The sequence below is a fragment of the Cricetulus griseus genome, chromosome 7 (assembly GCF_003668045.3).
Source record: "Cricetulus griseus strain 17A/GY chromosome 7, alternate assembly CriGri-PICRH-1.0, whole genome shotgun sequence".
Taxonomy (NCBI): domain Eukaryota; kingdom Metazoa; phylum Chordata; class Mammalia; order Rodentia; family Cricetidae; genus Cricetulus; species Cricetulus griseus.
In genome coordinates this window covers 24,635,468-24,661,359 of record NC_048600.1, presented here as the reverse complement: position 1 = coordinate 24,661,359, position 25,892 = coordinate 24,635,468, and the positions used below count along the sequence as shown (strand labels likewise).

The 25,892-nt window shown below is 36.7% G+C and overlaps 1 long non-coding RNA gene across 2 annotated transcripts; it reads left to right on the top strand.

Moving 5' to 3' along the window:
* The first annotated feature begins 218 nt into the window (after positions 1 to 218).
* On the top strand, positions 219 to 19,847 carry LOC107977847. Of its 2 annotated transcripts, XR_004770847.1 has the most exons (3): positions 219 to 352; positions 18,672 to 18,994; positions 19,595 to 19,847. It is a non-coding gene; the product is annotated as an uncharacterized LOC107977847 (long non-coding RNA). The 2 variants fall into 2 exon arrangements; XR_004770846.1 differs by lacking the exons at positions 219 to 352; positions 19,595 to 19,847 and adding an exon at positions 17,488 to 17,992 and having other exon boundaries at positions 18,672 to 19,206.
* The last annotated feature ends 6,045 nt before the right edge of the window (positions 19,848 to 25,892 follow it).

The window sequence follows — 25,892 nt, the reverse complement described above, 5'->3', positions numbered from 1 at the left end:
CATGGAGATATCAGATAATTCTTTTCTTGAAAAATTTTATTCATTTTACATACCACCCAGAGTTCCCCATCATCTCCTGAACTCACCCCCAAACTCACCCACATAATTTTAAAGGACTTGTGATGGGGAATATACTTCTGTTTATGTTCATCTTATTGACTGCTGAATAAAGCAATGTTTGTCCAATGAGGCAGCAAGTTAGACGGGACTAGGAGACAAAGAGGATTCTGGGAAATGTAGTAAAGAAGTGATGATCCAGGCAGGAAATGACATATCAGGGAGACTCAGACATAAACGTTGGAAGAAGTGATCCACCGGCAAGGGAAGACACCAATGGAAGGTGTCCGATAAGGTAAGTCTTATAAAATATATAGATTTTTGATAATTAAGACTGAGCTAACAGATAGAATCCTAGTCACTAGCCAAGCAGCATTTGTACCTAATATAAGTCTCTGTGCATTAATTGGGACCTTAACTTGGTGGGCAGAACTCAGGCTGGCGGATACCGCCCACATGGTGGTAGGGTTCGGGCTGCTTTTGGCGGAAAGATTTATTGTAACAGACTTGTTCTGTGCTAGTGGCTTAAAGTTCCTTTCTTTGTATGTGGAGATACCCACAGAAACAGCTGACCTGAGCAAGTTAGAGCCCAATGACTCTGGACTGAGTGTGGGGGAACCTGCATAGGACAAAATTAGACCATCTGAATGTGGGTGACAGATGTGTGGCTTGGTCAGTCTGTGGGGCCACTGGCAGTGGGACCGAAATTTATTCTTAGTGCTTGAAATGTCTTTGTGGAGGCCATTCTCTTTGGTGGGATCCCTTGCTCAGCCTACATACAAGGGGGAGGGCCTTCATCCTGCCTCAAAGTGGTGTCCTAGACTTTGTTGACTCCCCCCAGGAAGACTTACCCTCTTTGTGGTGTGGATGGGGGTGGAGTGCGGAGAAGTTGGAAGTAGCAGGAGGAGGGGAGGGTTTGGGTACTGGGATTGACATGTAAAATGAGAAAAGATCATTTTAAAGTTTTAAAAAAATGATAAATTATTGTTAAGCAGGAGGTGATATATGCTTCTGTGTCTCTAGCATCATCCTGAGATGTAACAGTTACATTTTCTCCCTCCTCTGGAAACTGAAGGTAAACCCAATCCAAATATGTGTTCACTGTATGAGTAAGGCATGCTTTTAATGAAAGGTGCCAATAATCTTAAAAACAATTTTACTCATTTTTACATACCAACCACAGCTCCCCCTTCCCTCTCCTCCTTTAATTCCCCCCACCTCCACTGCTAGCCCACCCCCATAATTTTGAAGGACTTGTTCTGTGCTAGTGGCTTATTGTCCCACTCTTTTATGTTCGGTTGTTTCAGCTGTCACTCATGATTGACACTTGCAGAGTGGGCCATTGTTAGTTGTTTTTTGTTTGATAAACATGTAATAAGAGACCCAAACTCAATTATGTTTGTTGGAGGTCATAAAATACCTAAACAAACAAACAAAAAACCCAAACAAACAAACAAAGAAAGCCTTGTGGGCCTGGAGAAATAGGTCAGAAGTGAAGAAGGATGCTGCTCCGCCTAAATATGCCAGTTTGGTTCTCTGTACATTTGTACCGCTGGAGTGTGCAACTCCAGCTCCAGGGGAACTGATGCTCTCTTTTGGCATCTGTGTGTATCCACACATACATGACATGCATATACACAGACACATGTACATATAAACTTAAAAAAAGACTGAAAAGAAGGTACAAAGAGAATTATTTTTCTATCCCTAACTTTCTTAGGTCCTTCATTTTTGGTAGTGGGTAAGTTCTTAAAATATATTTAATAGTGAAAGTATAAAATCCAGTGCTATGATATATAGCCTCTACCCCAAATGGCTATTCTAAATGTTTGTTGAAATGGTAGAACTCTTCATTATAACGTGCATACTTTTAGAATGGTTAATTATGATGTGAGACTTTTTGTTTGCAAGTTTTTCTACTACAGTTTAGGGAAAGCATTGTAACAGCTTTTATATTCGTCAACCATCATGACCAAACATGATAACATTGTAGCTATAACATAAACACTCAGAGAAACATATACTATGTTGAATGTCCTGTAATATACATTGTAAAATCCATTCTATTCAACCAGCCACAACTTACTTATTTTCTGAAAACTGAATAGATTCCCTACATGTATCTACTCTATTTATTGTTGCACATTTTTCAAAATAATTTCACATATGTCTTCATAAAGATTCATGGAGCTAGGCAAGGTAGGGATTTATCATTCCAATTTTCTCACAAAGAAACACACTGATGAAATTATGATGAAGATAGAAACATGTACGATTAAAGTCGAACTTGGGTCTTCTGTTCTCAGTTCATAAATGATGCAGGGTATCTCTGTTGATGCCACAGACACCCGGAGAGTGTGAAGGAGGGAATCTGGGAGATATGAAGAATGCAGATAAGAGTTGGGTTCAGTATTATGCAGTTTGTATTCCTGCTTTAAACCATGTACTAGTAGAGCTGCTTTAGTTTTCTGAAGTGACCAGTGTGGCATAGGTCACAGAGAAGACACAACAGAAATGCTGACCGAAAGACCTTTTCTTTTACTTTTATCACTAATTATATAGTTATTTTATTTTAAAATATAAACAATTGCCACTGATATCTGTGAGCTATTTCTATAGTAATAAATGGGATATAATGAGAATCACAAGCCAGCAAAATAAATCTAAGACAAGTTTAAGTTAATTGCTTTTCTCAAGGTTACATCTGATAGTTCATACAGTCTATAATCAGGGATTCTAAGTCTAAGGCTAATAGTTATAACCATGAACGTGTTTTTATTCTTTAATAATGCCCTGTGTTTTTTGGAATCCCATTATCTATTGCTAGATTCCCCCTTCTCTCTCCACCTCCCTTGTTCACTCTGTGTGTTTTACATATATGTATCAGATGATGGGTGCTATTAAATCCTCTTATTATTCTGTACTATTTATAGAACATTCTTGATTTCATCCAAATAACACTGGTTCATATTTTAAAACACAAATTAAATTTATCTCACATTCTACCCAGTACAACTGGTTTTATTTTCTTTTAATATTATGAATTGTGGTGCTATTATTGTTGTTTGAGAATGGGTTTCAGTCTGTGACCCTGGTTAGCGTCAAACTCAAAATCCTCCTATTGCAGACCCTTGAATGCTAGTGTCACAGTTTGAACCACCTCACTTGCCTTTGCCATTCCCTGTGAAGTCTAATTTAAATATTTTTGCATTACTGGTGCTTTCTAGGCTTCATTATTTATCAGATTTATTTCTCTTCTTCTCAGTACATGACCTAGTACCCCTGAATGGAAGATTCATGCTGCTGTTTCCTTTGTCTTCCAATATCCTCAAATCCTGGCATTGCATTAGCTTATATTAATGCATTGGTAAAAATGTGAATGTATTTCTTCTTCTATCCATAGTGCTAGAGAGAGTATGCTTTTTGCTAGATGGTGGAGTTGCCCAGATCAATATTACACTTTGGATATTCATTTTTATGTTGCTTTAAGAAACAAGCATTCCCACAAACACAATGATGGCCATAGGAAATAGTTGGTAGGCTTTTTTTGTTCTCATTTGACTGTGTGTTTTTGAGTATGTATGTATGTATGTATGTATGTATGTATGTATGTATATATGTATGAATGTATGTGTTTCTATGGGTACACATGGATGCCAGAGATCAATGGCAACTGATTCTTCTACACTTTGCTTTTGTACATGGTCTCTCACTGAACCTGAAACTCACTGATTTGACTAACTGGCTAGCTTGAGAGCCATACTGACTGAGCCATTTCATCAGTCCTACCTAAATTAAACTTCACTATAGATTTTTTGATATGAACTTTTAATATGTAAGTGATTCTTCACCTTAAATGACTGGAGAATTGTCTTTGACCATGAGACCTCAAATCCTTGGAGCTTGAAAGCTGATGCTGTTCCCTGAATATCTGTGGAGTTGTTCTGATCTGAATGTGATACACTCATCTATATTCCCATTAGGATTTCCTTTTTCTGAAACCAATTTGTCATCATTTTTAATAAAGAGTCTTTTTCAGGAAGTTACATTCTAAATTTGTATAGTACAAAGTGGTTCTATTCATCCATCTCAAGGGGCAATCATGAGACATTAAAAGACCAAAGAGTGTGCTATTAATCAGGTCAAACACTGATTGATTGATCATTGTAATTTTGGCATTTTCCACTTCTAAGGTCACTGGCCAAAAATGCAGAAGCTTCTTATGGGTATAAGATGTACAATAGCATATATGCTAGGGTGGTTTGAGTGGTAGCAAATACTTTTCAGGTTTATTTATTTTCTTGCCATAATATTGTGAGTACCAACAAGGGGAGATTAATTTGGGAGGATGAAGAAGAAAACTATTCTTTATATTAAGAAGAAGAAAACGCTGATAATGTTGATTGCTCAATTTTGCTTTCCATGGAGTAGTTTTTTGTTAATTAATATTATGGTCTTATACTTTTTATTGTGAGTTTTCTACATGCATATGATGTGCTTTGATAGAATTCATTCCTCATTCTCTAAATCCTCCACTCTCACCACTTTTCAATGCCAAATTCAAAAACCATTGAGTCTACTTAGTGCTGACAGAATGTTCAAGATTATCAGAGATTGTTGTAAAGAATGTAAGAGTCAAGAGTAGTAGATGTCTACAGTGAGACATTATTTGCCAGACATGACAAGGTCATTGCACACATGCACTCACAATGTCTATATAGCATGCATCATACCAGCACAAGATCAAGCCAGGTAAAGTCTCAATATAGATGGCAGAGGGCCTCTTTCAATCCCACCCCAGCTAACTACCTATTGGCAACTGATGGTTACTCAGGGAGGGAACAGGTTTCCATGGAATTTTTGTTACTACTTTTGGTCTCTTCAAGAAACCACATCTAAGAGAAAATAAAAAATACTACTTTTAACCATAGCCTGTGCCTTAGATATACTTGTGAATTATCTTAAAATTTTCTTTAGCAGATGAATAGAAGTTTGAAATCATGATATTAATTATTATAGATGTCTATTTTCTGTGTTTTTCATGAATCCTTTACATATATACTCTGCATTTTTTTCTCATTTGATTGTAAGTCTGAATACCCAATTCTCATGGCTTGTAATGATCTATGTAGTGCCAGTGCAGTAATATTCTGTGGTAGTGGGATCATTTTGAAATCCACTTAGCCTTGAAGTGAGAGGGTGTGTAATCACAGCAAAATGGAACAGATAAGTATTGCAGTTTCTTTCTGTCCTCACTTCTAAGTGCTCTTCCACCTCTCATTTCCAATCCTATCACCATGGCTTCACTAGCTCACCTTCCTATCAGTTCTGACCCTCAAGTCACTTGAAATTGGCTACATGACAATCAAATTTCTTTGTAGCCAATGTGATTTGTGTATTGGAGACTTTTAGACTCATTTTGTATTTAATTTCATAGTTAATTATATACCTCCATAATTATGTGTACCTAGCTGACTTTTCTAGCCACTAGAAAAGAGAAGGAAAGATATGGTTACTGGATGCTTCAGACACATACACTGGTTTAACTAAGCAGTTGCATACCTGGTGACATTCACAAAGAGTTTGTTCACAAAGGCTAAGGGAACCGAAATCCTTGCAGTATTTTTCTTTCAAAATCACCTAGCCTGGTATTTGTTTGTTTGTTCGTGTGTGTGTGTGTGTGTGTGTGTGTGTGTGTGTGTGTGTGTGTGTGTGTTTCTGACTTCTAGAATAGATACCATCTTGCTCTAATTTAAACAAAATATGATATAGGTAGTTAAGCCTCTTAGTAAGCTAGTTATTATTATAGTATTCCAGATGAAACAAGTTAGATTATTTTCAGGGGTACTTATTCTATTTGCATAAAAGTATGAGTCTTACCTACTTTAATCCATTAAAGACTATTTTGATATAGCTGGAAAAAACATCTTCATGTTTAACCAATAAACTCATGAAATTCAATGATTTATATCACTATTTCAATGTGGATAACTAGAACTGATTTCATTATCAGCAGTAAAGCATCATGTAGGGTGTTACTTTGTGTTAGTTCATGAAAATGCTCCTAGTTGATGTTCTCAACTGCAAAGCTTGTTTAAGTATTCTCCTCTCTATATTTATTTAGAATGTTCCTTTGGTAATCTTGTCTTCTATGTCTAAAATTCATATATGAGTGAGTACATACCATGTTTATCTTTTTGTGACTGTGTTACCTCACTCAGGATGGTTTCTTCTAGTTCCATCCATTTGCCTGCGAATCTCAAGATTCCGTTGCTTTTTTCTGCTGAGTAGTACTCCATTGTGTAAATGTACCACATTTTCTCTATCCATTCTTCAGTTGAGGGGCATCTAGGTTGCTTCCAGGTTCTGGCTATTACAAACAATGCTGTTATGAACATGGTTGAACATATGTCTTTGTTGTATGAACATGCATAATTTGTGTATATGCCCAAGAGAGGAATTGCTGAATCTTGAGGTAGACTGATTCCCATTTTCCTGAGGAATCCTCATACTGATTTCCAGAGTGGTCTTAAAAGTTTGCACTCCCACCAGCAACGGAGGAGTGTTCCTTTTTCTCCACATCCTCTCCAGCATTGGTTTTCATTGGTGTTTTTGATTTTAGCCATTTTGGCCAGTGTAAGATGGTATCTCAGAGTTGTTTTGAGTTGCATTTCTCTGATGGCTAAGGATTTTGAGCACTTTCTTAAATGTCTTTCAGTCATTTCAGATTCTTCTGTTGAACATTCTCTATTTAGTTCTGTGCCCCACTTTTTAGTTTCATCGATTGGTGTTTTGGTGGCTAGCTTCTTGAGTTCACTGTATCTTTTGGAAATCAGCCTTCTGTCAGATGTGGGGTTGGTAAATATCTTTTCCCATTCTGTGAGCTGTCGATTTGTCTCCCTGACTATGTCCTTTGCCTTACAGAGGCTTCTGAGTTTCCGGAGGTCCCATTGATTAATTGTAGATCTCAATATCTGTGCTACTGGTGTTATGTTCAGGAAGTGGTCTCCTGTACCAATACTTTCAAGGGTATCTCCCACTTTCTCTTCTAGAAGGTTCCGTGTGGCTGGAAGAATTTTATTGCCTTGATTTGCCTTCCTTAACTACTTTAAAGCACCGAAGTTTGTTGACTGTATAGATAAGAGATCCCCTCAAAATTATCTCTCCAAACACTACATTTTCCATTTCATGTGTCAACAGTTGTATACATATGTTGAAATGCAATGTTATTAACTTCAAGGGAATTTTTTGCTTAAGATTTTTTATTTCTACTAGGTATAAATCAGCCTCAAAATTTGCTTCTGCATAGACTGAAGTTTATATTTAGGTTAACTTAACCAGATTTCCATTTTATCATTTGGTATGCAGGTTTTAAAAAATATGTTAGTTTGTGTTGAGAATCATATGAAATAACATACTGCCACAGTAGATAAATAATAAATAGACCAATAAAGTTTCAAAGTCTTTTTTGTCAAGCAACATCTAAGGTGTCAGTTTTAGCAAACAAAAATTGAGGATACACAGTTAAGTTTGAATTTCAGATAAAGAATGGGTAACTTTCAGTATGAAAGTCAGCTATGGCAAGGGATATAGCTCTACAAAAAGAATCCATTGCTTATTTGATATTAAACTTTTAAGGTTTCCCCAGTGCATTCCCAGACAACCCTATTTACCTCTTTCTTTCTTTATGAGACCCCCTGGGGTCTGTTGAATGAATTAGTCAGTGACAACCTTTTTTCTTTCCTTCTTTCAGTTATGTTTGTTATTAATCAAAATCCGTACTGCCTTTCACAGTGTGTTTTTTGATGGTCTTATTTCTGCACCTTCCAATGTCCTCAACATTTATTCTATGAAACCTGGGCCATAATATGTATGTCTTATTTACACTTACCCTTCCTATGACTGATCCTTTTCATTCTCAACTAAAACATTGGAGCTGTTCAGAACAGTTGTTTTGAAATAATTAATTATCATATTTGGTTATTTGCCGTTCTTAAACAAATCATTTAAAGAATAGATTGTGCAATCATATGAGTTTTTTGAGTATTTACATACCTTGTTAAGTAGAAACTATGGAAATCTCAATTTAGAAACTTCATCCAATGAATTGTAAGTTTTTAAAATTTATTCGTTTTAATTAGAAAGAAGATTATTTTACATGTCAATCCCAGTTCCCTCTCCCTGCCCTCCCCCCAACTAACGCCTTACCTATCTCATACCCTTTCTGCACCCCAGAGAGGGTGAGCCCTTCCATGGGGGGGGTCTTCAGAATCTGTCATATCCTTTGGGATAGGGCCTAGGCCCAACCCCTTGTGTCTAGGCTCAGGCAGTATCCCTCCATGTGGGATGAGCTCCCAAAGTTCATTCCTATGCTAGGGATAAATACTGATCCACTACAAGGGCCCCATTCAAGGGGTCTGGATCAGTCCCATGCTGGTTTCTCAGCTATCAGTCTGGGAACCAAGAGCTCTCCCTTGTTCAGGTCAGCTATTTCTGTGGGTTTCACCAGCCTGGTATGGACCGTTTTGCTCACCAGTCCTCTTTCTCTGCAAATGGATTTCAGTTCAGTTCAAGGTTTAGCTGTGGATGTCTGCTTCTACTTCCACCATCTGCTGGATGAAGGCTGTAGGATGGCATATAATTTAGTCACCAATCTCATTATCAGGAAAAGGCATTTAAGGTAGCCTCTTCTTGCTCAGATTGTTAGCTGGTGTCATCCCCTCAGCTCTCCAGACATTTCCCCAGTGCCTGATTTCTCTTTGAATTTATAATGTCTCCCTCCATTATAGTGTCTCTTATCTTGCTCTCTTCTGTTCTTCCCCCAACTCAATCTCCCTGCCCCATCATGTCTTCCTCACCCCTCCTCTTCTCCCCTTCTCATTCTCCTAGCTCCCTCTTCCCTCCTCCCATGCTCCCAATTTTCTCAGGAGATCTTGTCCATTTCCCCTTCTCCAGGGGACCACATATGTCTCTCTTAGGGTCCTCCTTGTTTACTAGCTTCTCTGGAAATGTGGATTGTAGGCTGATAATCCTTTACTCTATGTCTGAAATCCACATATGAGTGAGTACATACCATGTTTGTCTTTTTGTGACTGTGTTACCTCGCTCAGAATGGTTTCTTCTAGTTCCATCCATTTGCCTGCAAATTTCAAGTTTCCATTGTTTTTTTTTTTCAGCTGAGTAGTACCACATTGTGTGAATGTACCACATTTTCTCTATCCATTCTTCAGTTGAGGGGCATCTAGGTTGCTTCCAGGTTCTGGCTATTACAAATAGTGCTGCTATGAACATGGTTGAGCAGATGCCCTTGTTGTATGAATGTGCTTCTTTTGGGTATATGCCTAAGAGTTGAATTGCTGGATCTTGTGGTAGCCTGATTCCCATTTTCCTGAGGAGTCCCCATACTGACTTCCAAAGTGGTTGTACGAGTTAGAACTGCAAGTTTTACTACAAAGGGAATCTTCCTTTTGGTTGTCAAATGGGAGTAAACACTAAAAAAAATGTAAAGACATTTCTGTAAATCTAGTTTATTTAAAACTGTTATTTATGAAAATAAATGCACTATCAACTTCCAATTTCAAAGTACAAAGAGATTGTACATTTTTGTCCAAAGATACCTTATACTATCACCTCCAAACATTTGAGACTTTTTCCAATCCAACTACAATAAGTAAAAAGATCTTTTTAAAAGATTTTAAAGACTGGAAAAGTACAGATAAAATGAGATGATTCCTTAGTTGAGTCATTTCATGAACTATTTTTTCTTGAAATATCCCTCTTTGAAAGAAAGTACTATGTTCCAGTGTAGTTGTCCAACACAAAACATATTCCATGGTGTGTGTGTGTGTGTGTGTGTGTGTGTGTGTGTGTGTGTGTGTGTGTGTGTAAGTATGCCAATGAGCTTGGTTCCCTAAGGGGACAGAAGAGGGCGTTGGGTCCTGAGGAACTTGAGATACAGGGACTGGGGACTGAACTCATCTCCTCTGAAAGAACAGAAAGTGCTCTTAATTGCTGAGCCACCTCTCAAGTCCCTGGAAATTATTTTTAAACATTGACACTTGTGTACTTGTATCTATGACATTAAATGCTTAAACAAATGTTGGTGTTTTCAATTTCCTTTATGCTAGTGGAATGTGGTAAAGAAGGGAGTAAGCTAAAGACTCTTTGGGAAAAGTCATAAGTTCTGAGATCTGAGAAAGCTGAGAGAATACAGCAGGTGACAACTAGAGTCAAATGAATGACTGTGTATTGGGCAGCACTACCAGGCAAAGTCTGTGAGGTCACTAACAGTGGAAAGCAATTGCTCTTGTCGGTAATTTTTCTCCTCTGCCATTTCATTTCTTCCCTAAGAAGTGCTACAGGTGTTTCCCCACTGCTTGTGTGTTTACCTCATGTAAATATCACATCTATTGGACACACATATAGCTGTGGATGATGAAGAAGATGATTTTGGCTTAACTGTATACTTCTGATGCACAGAAATAATACTAGGATATTTTTCTTTATTCAGATTGACATAAGAATGTAATAGTTATTTTAAGTCACAAAGACAACTAAGTTTATACTTTAGAACAAATGCAAAAAAAAAAAAAACTAGTTGCCCCAGGAAATATCTGTTTGCCTCTAGAGACAAATACATGAGGTCATTTTCCCAGGTGTTTTTGCAGTAGTCTCAGCCTCAGTTTTTGTTACAGGCTCAAGGTTCAGCCAACTAACTGTTTAGTTTCTGTCTGAGAACCAAGCATTACTCACTGATCCATCGATGTGACATCCCTAGTGTGAGACAATCTGTGTGTCTTATCATAAGAATGAGGCAGGCCCAAAAATATAATATATAATTGTCCAGAGTTTTGGCCATGAGAGGAGTGGTATGTAGAACTATGTAGACAGCTGCTGTGAAAAGAGCTGGGCAGTGTGTGTGTGTCTGTGTGTGTGTGTGTGTGTATGTGTGCGCGCACGCGCACACATGTGTGCTGAGTGAGGGATATAGCTGAATGGGCAGAGAGAGAATAGAGAGGACTTAAGAGATGAAGAAGTACGAGAGAAGTGTGAAAGAAAGAATGCATGAGAAAGTAAGTGAGTAAAGAGTAAATGATGTAGAAGTATGAGAGAGAGGGAGAGAAAGAACGCTGTGTGAATGAGCTGTTGCTACATAGAGGAGCTGTGCCTAGAAACTGTGTAAATTATGGCGAGAGAGCAGAGCGTTATGTAAATGAGATGTGTAGCTGTGGCTGTGTAGAGATTTGCAATTGTGTGGAGGCAAGGAAGATGAATCTGTATAGAAAAGAGTCGTAGAAGAGGAAATAGATGTAACTGTGTGTAGAGATTCATGGCCATGTAGAAGAGAGATGTATATATGTAAAGAGAGATATTCAACTTTATTTAAAGAATGTAGCTGTGTGGAGACAGAGAGTCTGAGAGAGGATTATTTAAAATGAATGTAGAGGAAGTTACCATCAGAAAGCAGGTACTTTCTTATTTTTTCTCATCACATAGAAGAGTCTAGCCCTCACTGCATTCAAGGATTTGTTTCTGCATACCCTGGTGCTGACTGGAGGCTGGCTCCCCAATTAGCTATGTGTATGGAAACTAACTTCTGTAGAAACCTCTTAAAATACATTCATATACAAGTATTAAATGAGTTTAAATAGAAGTGTTCAATAACCAAGAAACAACACCCCAACTATACCACATCTTATCAAATGAAAACCTCAGGACCAAACTTTATTCTCTTTAATGAGCTGTTGACTAGTAGTTTCCCATAGTCCACCTTACCAAAACATTATAGGCTATTGACATTGCACTGGTCACCATCCAGAACTTGATGGTATGATATTATTGTGGAAGGCATTACATAATTGAGTCATAAAATTGAAGAAATCAAGCTGATCTTGACATAGAAACTTCATCTCTACTGCTTACCTTCCATGGTGTTTCAAGGGCCTCCACGCACTGTCCAAGGAGAAAAGTAATCATTATTTTTACCCACCTGAAAAATTGTCATTTTCATTAATGCCTGTTGTGGCAAAATAAGCCCAATGGTGCATTTGGAACACACGTGTTTCCAGCGTAATCAATCCTTTTTAAATTTTGATTTAATTTCTATTGCATTATAGTTCCATGAGATGGAAATCATAGTAGTTACCATTGCCAGGGATAAGAACCTGTAGCTAGAAACCAGTCTTGGTTCCTAGGGAACAATCTACTAGTATTCTGCAAAATTGACAGATAGCAACATGATTCCTAATTATTATACCCATAGATTATTGCATTTTCCCACTACCACAAAAGCAGGTTTTTAATCACAGCAGATGGCAATTAATAAAGAAACCCTTAACTGATCAGCATTCAGAGACTAAGAGTCACAGTCCCAAATGGGATGTCTATGTCATTCCATGTGTCCTCAAGGCTCAGATGCCACAGTAAAAGAAGGTTTAGAAAGATTTTAAGATCCAGAAGTGATGTGTAATTAAAAGAAAACAGTGTTTTGGGGGTACTTAGAAGGGCAGATGCACATACAAATACAAAGTAAATGGTTACTGAATGTGTAAGATCAGTGCAAGTACAAGCCACACAAAATCCCAGCATGGAAAAGGTGCTAGTGGAATTTGATAGCTTCTCAAAGAAGGACAGTCAGTTTTTGTTGAGAGAGTGACCTGCCGTTGGTCAAGTATTGTCTGGGAGCAGGACACATGACAGTTTTTGAGTAACACAAATTGAACTGAATGAATTTTCAAAAAAAAAACAAGAAAGAACATGAAGATGTGTGGGTAGGGGTAAGAAAGGATCTTGGTGTAATTAGAAAGGATATACAATAAATATATAAATAAGTATATGAATATATATTATATAATATATAAATAAAAATATAAGTATATTCACACAAATTCAAGAGTATTAGTAAAATACTACTAAAATGTAAACTATTAGGTCTATCAGAAAAAGTCACCATACTTAAAAGTAAAATTATTAATTTAGGAAATCAAATTTTGTCTAAAAAAATTTAATTTCTTCATCTAATTGTTTTCTTTAGTACAAAGGTTATTCAGCGATGTCTCGTTTGAAAAGTGCATTAACAAAATTATACTTGGATGAAATCATTAAAGATAAATCTTTTGGCTCTTAAATTCAATATATTTTCCTCTTAATTTAAAAAAGGAATGTTAATTCACCCTGCCTCCCTTTCATTGTTTTTCCTTTTTTCAGTGAGTATGAAGGTTCTCCTTACTGGACTCTTAAAAATGCTATCATTAATTAATGAAATATTTTTATGTGTATGTGTGTGCACCAGAATGTTTATGTATATCACATGAATGCAGAAGAAGTCCATGAAGAACCAAAGGTGTTCAATATCTATATTGAACTATAGTTAGGGTTGATGTGAGACACATTGTAGGTCTTGGGGACTGAACCCAGGTTTTCTGCAAAAGCTATTAATCCCCAAGCAATCTCTCCAGCCCCTTCTTGGGATCGTTGAACACTCTTACTCATGTAAGACACAGAACAAACAAATGTAAAGCAGTACCAGTATCTTTTGTCTGTGATTTTGACATGTTACCTTGCCTTACTGCCCATCTAGCTAATTGTTTATTGTGTCATGATGCACAGCATCTCAAGAAATGACCAACCATAGAACCATATTGGTTATTTTCATTAATAATACCTAATTTTTATTCAAACATTGACTTTCAGTTCTATTGGAAAAAATAATTTTCTTTTCACGTGATTTTTATTCTCATCCATTCAAACTACTTCAATTATGGAATCCTCACCAATGGAATCAAATAGTTGTTCTCCATTCTGATTTTTTTAGACTTGGAAACCAGTCATCTGCTTTCCTCACATGACTATGGGACTATTCTGCATTCCTTTATTCTGACAGTACACACACACACACACACACACACACACACACACACACACACACACACACGTGCACACACACACACACACACACACACACACACACACACACACACACCAGTTATCTGTCCATGGTCTCTTCTCCAATGTCCATAAACAGCTTTCCTCGTCTGTCATCAGCTCATCTGCTCTGTTTGCAGCTGCTCTTCTACCTCTCAGCATTTCCCTAGCCTTTCTCTTCAGTGTTCAAGAACCTTGTTTCATCTTTTTAGAGATATTATGACCATCATCACAATGTATTTATGCCATGTCTCTCTTCATTGTTCTCTTCCTTTCCTATACAAATCCTTAAATTTCTAGTAAATTCCTCCTTTCAATGGTACCAATGATTTTCTCAACTTGAGGATCAGATCTAATGTTTACTCAGTCATTTTTACTTGTACAACATTCTTCTTTACAAATCTCATCCACCTCCTGAAATGCTGCACCTTCTCCCTTCCCACCACAAAACCTTTCCTCAAGCCCACCTGTCCTCCTTCTTCCTATTACTTAAATCAGCTAGATGCAACTCCAGGATGTCTAAATGTCTTTTCTCTATGTCTTCTTTCTCTTCACGTCATGCTCTAATATAATTAGTTAAAATCTGCAAGACATGGTGGGATGCAATTTCTCTTAAGCATGCTGATGCTTGTTTGTTTTCTACAGGTCTTAGTTTTATAAAATTAGCATATTATCTATTATACTATAAATGGTCAATGGATATCTGATACCTACTTGAATAAAGAAATGAATATTCACATGGAATGAAATAAATGTACCTTATTCACAGTTCCTTTACAATTTTCTTACATTCTAAGTGGTTTATTTCTATAAAATTCCAAGGATTGTTAAATGCTAATATATATTTTCATTAAGCTTCAATAAATAATTTATAATATACATGCAAGTACCTACCATGGACTAAGAGTTGAAACAGTCATGTTCATTTGGCACAGTTCCTTTTCTCAAGACTAATTAACAATAGTGCAGTGCAGTAATGCTCAGATGCATGCATCTAATGTGCAGCATAAATGCTCCAGGGAAGAAGTGAACCCTTCCTAAAGTGAAGGGAATGTTTCTGCATTGCATGGAATAATACTTCACCTGGAAAAGATGCTTACAGAGTGCCAAATCCCCTCACACAGTAATAAAAGACAAAAACATAACTTACACTGAAAAACTTGTCTTATAAACCCTAACTCTTTTATGTATCACTCTAGAAAGGATATTCACTGTTGATGAGATGTTTAGAGAAACAAGAAGGTGAGTAAGATAAGATATTGATGATAAAACAGGGTCACTGAGCTGAGTCAATTTCTCCTTCAGGCAATAAACAACCAAATCTTAGAACAACTAAGAACCACAATGCACTGGAACATGGCACATTTGAGGAAAACACATAAACCAAACCTCTGCAGACCAAACATAGCTACAAATTGTGTCCTCCTACATACAGTTGAGATAAGAGAGGAAATACTACACCTGGAAGGGAGGAGAAAACGTGGGGCGACTCTGAGCATGTCTCCTGCTAGATGAAGACCAGAGGCTGAACCACATAGTCCCAGAGCCTCCTTGAGACTCTGAAGTCAAACACCTCTACTCTTGTGCTCTGGCTCTCTCCTGTATGTAGCACTGAGTAAGACTGCTCATAGCACTCTTCTACAACTAAGCCATCACCAAGGAAATAACTTATATGTGCATATATGTTGCATATTTTTAATGAAAATTCATACAAAATATCTTTGTCATGCTCAAGTAAATTGATCAAATAGGAATAGGAGAGATATTTCTGACAAAATCTGCCTTCATTCTGCTAACTTTGGCTATTTGGATGTAGACTAGTGTGAATGCACAAGTGTATGAAAACCTCTTTGTGGTGATCTTAAACTGCAAAGAGGAAATTTTTATTGTTTTCTTTCAAAAACCACTGTTGTTACTGTTTTCGTATTTTTCCAGTTATTGTAATGCTTGACTTTTCAAACTGCTTCCCAAAGAGACACACTAAGACAATTTGAGTGAATGATGTTCATGAGACCAACTGGTCATTAAAGAAATAACTCACTGATGCTGACTACAAATGCCCGGCACACTGCTTAGCTTTGGAGAGATGTAGGATGTCTAGAGGAAGCCTGACAAGTCTACCCGAGAACTTCAGTGATCCATGACCTAGGATAGAATGTACTTTAACTCCTAATAGTTATATTTTCAACCTCTATGGCATCTCAACTGCTTTTGGATAATGGGTAAGGTTGATTTTACTTCACAGTAGCACCATTTCCTAGTTAGTTCCTCCCTCTGCTTGCTGATAGATATTGTGAATGACTAACATATAAAGGTAGACCACTACCATCCAAAATCCACAGTCTGTGCTTTGTATCTTCTATGTCACAGGAACAGACAATACATAGACTCAAGAGAAAGCACCCTATGTGAATATATTAGATGTAGAGGATAGCTGTTAAGAGTTGAAGTGAGAGAGTATTATCATGAATTAAACATTACAACTTCACATTTTTTCGTTAAAGATTATAAAAAAGAATCTTACATTTTATTTTTAAGAACAAAGAAGAACCTTATAGAAAGGGAATAAATTGTATCATTTCCAAATAAACTAAAGGGATAGCATGTATGTATCTCTAGCACATGCATACACAAGTAACTGTGATGTCTAGCAAGTAAAAAAGATTCAGAGTTAATGTCAAGAGCAAAGATGGTAAATTTCTGTAGACACAGGTGTATTTTCATCTGTTATCACTGGGCAGATAAATTTCACCATGGGCAGTTATAACTTGTTTGATCCAGTGCTTCTGATGATTGGGTGAGTTCCATTCACATGAAGTATGAAAATATGTCTATTGATTTAAATGTCAAGTTTTTAAAAAAAATCTGCTTTAAATTCCCAAGATAATGAGCATCTCTCTGGGCACATCATGTGGCCATCAAGTTGACCTATAGAATTAACCATGGTATAAATGGACAAATAAATCCATTTTCTCCATAATTTTTCAAATGAGTTACAGTAAAGGGGTTAGAGTTAATTGGAGACAAAGTTGGAGCAAGAGTTTAGACTTTTTCTCTTATTTCTTTGTAATGTTCAATACTTCAGGATTGATCTTTGTCTCAGGGGTTGATGCCAAGTCTAATATAAAGAAAGTGGAGATGAAGAGAAAGAAAAATATTTACAGTTTTAATGTGTCAGAAAACTGGTAATATGACTTAGTGGATGAGATTGTTAACTATTTCCAAATCCAACTATATAAGTTATTACCTAAATGAGGAAGATTAAAAGGAATATGAATCATATCAGAACTGGACCCTGAAAAGATTCAATGAATAATTACACAATAATTAGTGTTCATAAAATGTTGGAAGTTAATGATCAAGAATATAGACATGCTTTCATTAGGATTACTACATACAGGTAACCAACCCAGTCACTATCTAATCAAACAATAATAAGATATGCCTAAATATTTCTTCATAGGTGAAATGTGGTCAAGTCTCCTTCCTTTAAATGATAATGGGAACCTTTCCACCAAATGCATTTTTCTGTCTGTGTGACAGAATCTCTATCCTGTTATTGTACCTTAAGAATAAAACCTGTCTGTGCTGTTCCCACCTAACACTATCACCAACTATAGCCCACCTGGTGCTGTGTGGTGTTCCTTGGGCAGAGCCTCAGCGAGAGCTATCTCTCAGGAAAATTAGTAAAGGCCTCTTGCCCATTGAAGTAACTACACTCAGATAAGCAGGGTTTCCCACATAAAGGGGAGGTTCAGTGGAGAAACATGAAGATGGTCATACCACCATTCTGAAAAGTAGTACCCGGTTCACATAACTCCAGATTGTCACATAGTTTGATTCTTGTTTCTTTACCTCAGAATCACTTTCTGCCAGATTTGTCTTCATTCCTCTGAAGATGTTGATCAGTAAAGCACTCCACAGAAACTTCCAATCCATGACAACCTTAGAGATGGTTCCCTGGGAACAAACTGGCACTGCAGAAAAGCAATAGAAGTGCTAAAAATTTAAAGTAGGAACTATTTTTACATCTATCAAATATTAATGTATCAGAACATTCATTAAAATTATAATAAGGGTAGCAGTAAGAATAGCTACAAAACTCATATAAACTAAGCAAACAAAAGTAAAATAAATATATAATTATAATCAATATTAAACATGCATTTTATAATAGTATCATTTATGAAATAGGCCTTTTAATGAACCAACAATTTTCACTTGTATATGAAAACTCAATAAATTGCAGTTCAGTGAATTGCAAACTTAATAATTAAAATTTAAAATAAGTGCATTCTTTATTCAAAGTCATTTTGCATGCTGAAAATAATCTCTCTTAGTAGAGAAGAATACTTCAACAAGACCAGAATATTTGTAATTGCATATTTTAATTTTATTAACTAACTGTAAACGAGTATTTCCACTGTATTTAGTTATACCAAAGCTAGTTTGTGTCAACATGCATTGGTCTCCACACATGATAAAGGATAGGCTGATGCTTGTGGTAGTTTGATTGAGAAATGGATGAAGCATTGGACTATTTGGTCCCCAATGGGTGGTACTTATTGGGATAGTTATGGTATCTGTAAGGTCAGAGTCTTTCTGGAAGAAATATAACATTGGGGGAAGGACTTTGAGATTTGATAGCTTTGTTCCAAATCCAATTCACTCACCCTGCTTTATATTTGCAGTTGAAGATGTGCTCTCTCATCTCCATGATCTGGCCACCTTCTGCTGTGTTTGTACCACCATCGAGGATCCTTATTCCCGAGGAGCTGTCAGTCAAAATAAACTTTCTTATGAATTGCTTTTCAACACACTGTTTGTCATAGCAATAGGAAAGTAACTACTGACATGGTGCTGCAAAGTTATTGGACACCATGATAAAGAAAATCTTCAGATTCTAAAATATCATCATATGCTATGAACTCATTGTTATTCTTTTAAACCTCCACCATGTGTAGAAAGAAGTACTCAAGTAACATCAGTGGCCCAGAAACTCAACATCATCTATGTGAGAAGCAAGTTCTGTTTTAATTTGCTCTGGTTTCTCAGTAGTAGTGGTTGCTTTAGTTTCTCATAAACTGAGGCTCTGATTCCAGAAAGAGATTCAACAGGCTGGCTTGCTAGTCGCTAGTACACTCTGTCCACTTAATCTATCTAAATCTCAGTATCTTTATTTCTGAATCAGCATTAATGATAATAATAATACTGTGGTAAAGAATATTATGATGGATATAAACTTATTTCAGAGGGATTTTCTCAGAAAACTATGCAGAAAAAATGGTCCACCAATGCTGTGGTGAACCTTAATAAAATACCTTAATAAAATAGATTTATTTGTTAAAGAGATTTGAAAACTCTAAGGCCTTCATGTAATTACAGGCATTGTAAATGGTCACATCAGTCATAACCCATGGCTAGTGAGAACTAATATTAATTACTGAGCCAAAATTTATATAGTGATACTTTAATAATCCTCAAAAAAGAACAAAATTAGAATTTTCCTTTTCTATAGATGAGAAGTTTAAAGACAAGTGGGATAGACAAATTATATCAAAGAGCCGAAGTTAAATCTTTATGAATTCAGAGTTGTTTCTTTCTTATACTCTAGATTTCTAAAGACTACATTGGAGATGATGGGAAGTAATTGCCTCTTTCTGTAGTATGAACATCAGGCTATGTGGAAAGAGGTAAGAAGGTAACACATGAAGGAAGGCAGCTGTCTGAGCAAAGACTAGGAACCATTTCTTACCTGGGTTTCATGGAATAAACAAATGTGAAAAAGCCAGAAGCATATAAACACAAGATAAGGCAGGTGAAATGATATGACAGACTTTGAAGGTCCCTGGCGGAGGGCCTCACTATCCCAGGGCATGAGTTGAGGGATGGGTTGGTAGGGGGTTGGTGGGGAATTTGGGAAGATTGGAGGGCTAGGGAATGGGGCAGTGGATATGTAAATATGAGTAGTAATTAAAGAATTTAAATAAAAAAGATAAGGTAGGTGCTATGTGAATGGCCTATAAAGAGTCATAAGCTTCATGGTGCCGTTTTTTTTTTTTTTTTTTTTTTTTTTTTTTTTTTTTTTTTTCATATGCCCAGCTTTCTAGACTACTTCTACCCTTGAATGTAAATTTCTCTTTTTGAACATATCTCTATTTCTGTAACAATTTTTGCTGATATTGTGTTTTTAACCTTCCACACAAGAAGTTGGAAATCTTTCCAGCTGATCCACAGGTTCTAGTCTGCACCCAAAATACCTCAATGTCAAACACTTTCAATGTCAACATTGAAAGGTTCTTTCATTGGTCAACTTACTTTTATTGATGTGAGAAAACACTGTGACCAAGGCAACTCATAAAAGCATGTTCTACATCCAGAAGGCTAGAGTCCATCACTGAGGAGCAAAGGCATGACAGTAGGAAGAGCTGAGAACTCAAATCTTGAACAGGAGCATGAATATTTTGAAACCTCAAAGCCAGTCCTCAGTGAGATACTTCTATAGAGGGTACATATCCTAATCCTCCCAAACAGGTCTGTCAACTGGGGACCAAGTATTCAAAGGTCTGATACCTTGGAGGCCATTCTCATTCGAACCAACATAGTCAACTTCTCACGTTCTGTACTCATATTCTCTGGGATTATTCCCAATGAGAAGTCCATTGAAGCTCACTGGCTCTGTAAGTTTCCATTAGTCCAATTTACAGTGCTCATGTTCTTACTTTCAAAATTGCTGGTGGTCTCATGGTCCATAATAAAACAGTAAACTGTTTGTGTACCAAATGGCATAAATGATGGAAATCAGCTATTTGTGGGCTCCATCTCAATAGAGACATAGTCCGATTGCCACTTGAATAGCAGTTTGCTAGTAGCATAACCAAGTTGGAATTACAAAAGCAATTATCAATAAAATGTCTTGCTTTATCTTGTTCCAACTTTGTTTTGAAAATAAAATTATTGACTAGAGAGGAATAAGAAATAATTACTTGAATCTATTTGTATAAAAAATGAAGCCTGGATAGGAATACAATAAAGATTAAAAACTTGAACATGTCAATACTAACTTCAAATACAAAAGGAGCCACAGATTTGTGATCTGTAAAATTTGAGAACTTCACACACCATGAACTGTGCTTTATTCCTTGAGATGTCTATGAACTAAAGGAAATTACCAAACATTTTTTAAAGATTTTGTTTATTTGTATCTGCATGTATATCTGCACACCAGAAGAGGACACCTGATCTTATAATGGATGGTTGTGAGCCATCATGTGGTTCCTGGGAATTGAACTCAGGACCTCTGGAAGAGCAGTCAGTGCTCTGAAGCTCTGAGCCATCTCTCCAGCCCCACCAAAACATTTTTCTAGTCATAAAAATAAGCAAAAGACTAAGAAGTAAAACTAAGAACTAAAACCATTTTCATCATATTTCTCTCTATGTGACCCATCACTTTGAGTTATCCAAGACTTTTCTTTTTGTATATCATTATTTAATATTTGAATCAGTTCATGAAAGGTCTATAGCTGATTTTCCATAGATTCCATAGAATGTCTAACATTTTACATATACTTTATTTATGACTAAATATTGTGAAAAAAAGCATAACACTGGGGAAAATACTCTACAATAATATGTGCACTTGTATGTCCCAAATAGATGTATTTGTGTGTGTGTGTGTGTGTGTGTGTGTGTGTGTGTGTGTGTGTGCATGCAGGTATGTATATATGAATGCATATATATATATATATCACTACTCAGCATAAGCTTAAATAAGTTACTCAAACATAATAAGGATAAAGAAAACAGTTTGATCAACAGTAGCTTCCTACACTATCTCTATATTGCCTCACATAAGATTTGTGGAATGACATGGTGCATTTTATTTTCTTATCCATATGACAGCCATTAACATACTGGAAGAGATTCTCATGCTTCCTTGGAGCCATTTCTCTCTGATCCTACTGCAGGTGGGATTTCTCATTACTTCCCTTCCCCTGAATTCCCTAGCAATTTTTAAGAGTCCCTGCTTTGGTTGCTTTTCAGCACTATTCACATTTTAGATTTTATCTAGACTGATATTCATGATCAGACTCATTATTTGTTTGCATGTTCACTTTGATAGTGTGTATAGAGGTAAAACAATTGTTCTTTAGAGATAATGTCAGAAATAGATCTGTGTGTTTTTCTCCAGTGGTCTCATTTTTCTAATCTAACTCATTTATTACACTGGAGCATAGGGAGGTAGAAAAATAAAACTCTAACAGCTGTTGAAAAATGATCCTATCTCAAACCAGAAGTAATTTGCTTTAGCCCCAGCATACTGTACAAGAGAAAGCAACCAGAGGCTTAATGAACTGGGCTCCAAACTTCATTTTCTTTTTTATACACATTAGTACTTCAGCTATATTTTGGTGAGAAGTAATAACTGCAAGCCCATGACCTGGGATTACAGTCAAGTGAGAACAAAACATATTGTTCAGTTAGGAATATGAGTTTGAATCCCCACTCCAATGTCTTGGGTCATGTAGATGTGGCTTCCTTAATCTGTCACATTGAATTTCAAATATGTTAACAAGAAAAGATCATCAGCCTCACAAGAATGAAAGTGAAGAGAGACAATACAAAATAAATAAATCATTCAGGAAAATGATCTTCAAAAGTTCTATTGTTCTGATACAACTCTTGAAATGCTGTATTTCCTTATATGTGACTGATCTGTTTCAGGGTTGTCTAAAACTCAGTAAGGTTAAAACAAGTTAATGCTAACAAAAATTAATGTACAGGTCCTGTCTGCACACCACGATTTGGGATGCAACTTCCCAAGTGAGGTTAATAAGCCTTTGCTTCAAAAATGAGTTTGGAAGACAATCATTCACTTCTCATTGCCATTAAAGAAATTAATTTGAAAGCAACAGCCATGACCATATTAGAAGCTGGGTTAGCCAAATGACAAAAAGATTCAGTTACAAGGTAATTCTATGGCATTTAATGAATGGATATTATATAATGAGTATGGTAAATGAGGAGCTGAGGAAAACATGCCATAACATAGAAAACATATAATAAATCTTGAAAATTAATTTCTTTGACCAAGAAAAGAATGTTATTTGACTTCAAGGGCTAATCACATTTTTAAGCAGTTGCACATTAAGGAAGAAACTACTTAATCAACCAGATTAGGGGAGTAGAGCCCAGAGATTAATGGAGTAGCAAACATGTCAGTCAGAACTCTGCCATGTGAATTATATTCTCAGCTCAGTCATTTAATTCAGCAGAATCTTTGGCAAGTACTTATTCAGGATGATCCTTCTTTTCCTAAGAAATTTAATGAGGCAAATAAACTCAGCACAACAACTCACTTAGGTTAACTTAAAGCACATGCTGAGTGCATGTAAATGTATATGGCAGATTTAAACATGTATTTATAAAATATCAGTTGGTAATTCAGTAATTAAAATAGAATATTTAATGAATGTACTCTTGTGACTTCTAAGCAAGGGTCATACTAGATTCTTGCCTTGCATCACTGACAAAATAAAATAAATGTCAGTAGGATTAAAAGAAAGGAAATGTGCACTAAAATTTTGGTATAAAAAGAGATGATACTATTATTTGGATCAAGATGAAATATCAGTGGATCTTACTGAACCACTTAAACATACACACCTACAAATACCCACATATTGCATCATATACTCAAACACTCTTAAAATCACACAGCCACACTCTCACAGTAAGTAGCCAGTACACTCAAAGTCACACTTATGTTCACTGCTTTGCACTCATACCTACATATGCACTCCAACAAATTCAAACTCACTCAAAGTGGCATGTCACCCTCACATACATACTCACAAACATTCTGAGTTCACCCACACTCACTGTCCTACACACATACACCTTTAAACACACACACTCATGAATGTACAGAATATAGATCCAAGTCTTGTTTTAAGATTCCAGACAATAGGTGACATAGGACATTGGTTTTCTTCAATTGTGTGTATGTGTGTGTGTGGGGGGGTGCATGTGCACATGTGTGTTATGGAGGGCATTTCAGATACAACACGTGTATGGAAGCCAAAGGATGACTTCTAGGAGTCTGTTTCCTCCTTCCACCTTTGCATAGGTTTCAGAGATGACACTCATTAAGGCCTATTCAACAATTGCTTTACCCGTTGAGAGATCTCAGTCAGGTTTTGGCAAAAATGTAGACAGAAAACATAAGTGGTGCAGAAAGAAGTGATAGATGTGCAATGTGGTAAGGTGAGTGTCTTTAACCCACAGATTGAGAGGCTGGAATCAATTAAGAAAAGCTGTGCACTTTGAACTGGAGCAGTAGAAAATGTGGATTGGGGGCTGGACTCTATGTTCATTGGAGGTCCCAGGGTGTGAAAATGCAAATAAGATTATCATATTTTCTTTTGAAGGAGTGCCTAAAAGTACAGAGACAAGCCGTCCTGGAAATTGCATAAGGAAGGTGCCACAGCCATGGTCTAATGGGGCCAGGTACTTCTCAGCTTAGAAGATGGTATCAATGCCTGTCTAGTGCTTCTGGAGGTACACAGACTGCAAGAATTAGGAAGTCATAGAGGCTCAGTTCAAGTTTCAAGAGTAAAGCATGGGAGGCCAGGCAAGGTCAGATTGTCTGAAGATAGGTTCCTGAGTTTCAGGAACTTAGCTGTGTAGGTGAAGTCCAAGCTCAGTGGAGGACCCAGTGTGTTAGAGATCCCTGAAATATGGTGCATTTGCACAGAAAACGTACAGGCACCAAGTGCAGCTTGCTTGATGTTACTATCATACATCAGAGATTACAAAGCCTACAAAAGATCAAATGATGCCATAATGTGTCCTGATTCTGGAGATGGAACTGCCCAGTTTAGGGTTGGCCCAGCTGGATATCAGTCTTGCTTGGTCAGCTCTCTCCTTGATATCCTCTCCTATCACCTTCCTTTTTAATGGGAATACTTGTTTTGTTGTGTAGTTTATCAGGAATGTACAATGTTTCTAATTGCAGGGGCTCACAGTTTAGAGATTGAAATTCAGGAGCAACATGCAATTAAAAGAATTCTTGACATTAGGTTGAGCACAATCTACATTTGAAGAATTAGACGTGAGCCTATGGTCAGACAGGTATGGAATGATTTGACATGAGCCTATGTGTTCATGTATGTAACAATCAGCCCACTACAACTCTCATTCTTTTAGGAAGCTGTAGAAACTTTAAATAAAACCTAGAGGAAAAGCAGGTTGCAAAGTACCCTGGGGACCGACTATTCCTGAATGCCTTCTCTCTTGCTCTTTGCCTTCTACCATTTACAGTGGTTCTCAACCTTCCTAATGTTGTGACCCTTTCATATATTTCCTCATGTTGTGGTGACCCTAAACATAAGATTATTTTGTTGCTACTTCATAACTGTAATTTTGCTACTGTTTTGAATAGTAAATATGTGTTACCCAGGACATCTGATATATTACCACAAAAGGTCGAGACCAACAGGTGAAGAACCACTGCTTCAAGATAAGACCCACTACAGTGTACTCCCACCAGAGAGCCTCTCCTGTCATTGTGAAGTAACCTTGGAAACATTTGATATTGCCATGTTCTGTCAATATGTCCATACTCTAATACAAGAACAATTTACAAGATCTAATGTCACAAACTGTTTCTTTGAAATATTTTGACCTGCATATCTGGAATCTACACACATTTTAGGGAGTTTGATTATACATATAGCAACAGCCAAAATCAAAGCCATCATTTTTTCTTCTGTTAGCAATGAAACATCCAATCATTTTCATTCTCCCTGTATATCTGGTCAAGGTCATGCTCCAAATGCCATTAAAAATATAATTAGCTGACATGGATCCAGGACACCTGTGGATAAGAGAGGGCTCTTGATTAAGATTCA